Raw genomic sequence first — 743 nt, 5'->3', positions numbered from 1 at the left:
TGTGTGTGTGTGTGTGTGTGTGTGTGTGTGTCTGTCTCCAGGTCTCTCTGGGGGGACTGCGTCACTCAGATGAGGTATGTGTCACTGAGGCGTGACTGGTAATACCTGCAGGTCTGAAAACACAGCAGCCACTTAGGATGGATGCCATTTTGATGAGAGAGAGAGAGAGGATTTTGATTCATCTCTTGGACTCTCTCCTTCCTCCTTCTCTCTCTTCTTCCTCTCCCTCCCTTATCCCCCTCACTCTCGAGAGCTCTCTTCTCCTCCTCCTCCTCTCTCCCTCCAGATTTATCTCTCCGTTCTCTCTTTCCCTATTTACCACGTGAGCTGGAGCAGGTTTGTGAGTGATCTCCACCATACAGGGGTGGTTTTCATAGTTGATATGAGCCTCCAGCTCCCCTCTCCTCCCCTCCCCTCCCCACCTCTCCTCTCCTCTCCTCTACACTCCCTCCTCCTCTCCTCTCCCCTCCGTCTGTGTGGCCCTGTCTGCCTCTGAGACACTGATCTGAGGCCAGCGGAGCCTGCACCTGTGCCCACACCCCCTCCACTCCCTCCCAGTAACACCTGCCTCCAGACCTGCCAGTGAGGGTTGTCTTTGGCCGTCTCTGACTCAGCCTGCCTGGCTGCTGATGAAGGAACAGCAGCCATTAACGAGAGTTTTCAGAGAGAGCGAGCGAGAGAGCGAGAGAGCGAGAGAGGAAGAGTGAGTGAATGATGTGAGTGAGTGATGGTGGTTTACACAG

Source organism: Nansenia antarctica, assembly GCF_963989245.1.
Source record: "Nansenia antarctica genome assembly, chromosome: 4".
NCBI lineage: Eukaryota > Metazoa > Chordata > Actinopteri > Argentiniformes > Microstomatidae > Nansenia > Nansenia antarctica.
The sequence above is the reverse complement of the archived record's forward strand: the minus strand, read 5'-3'. Positions refer to the sequence as shown.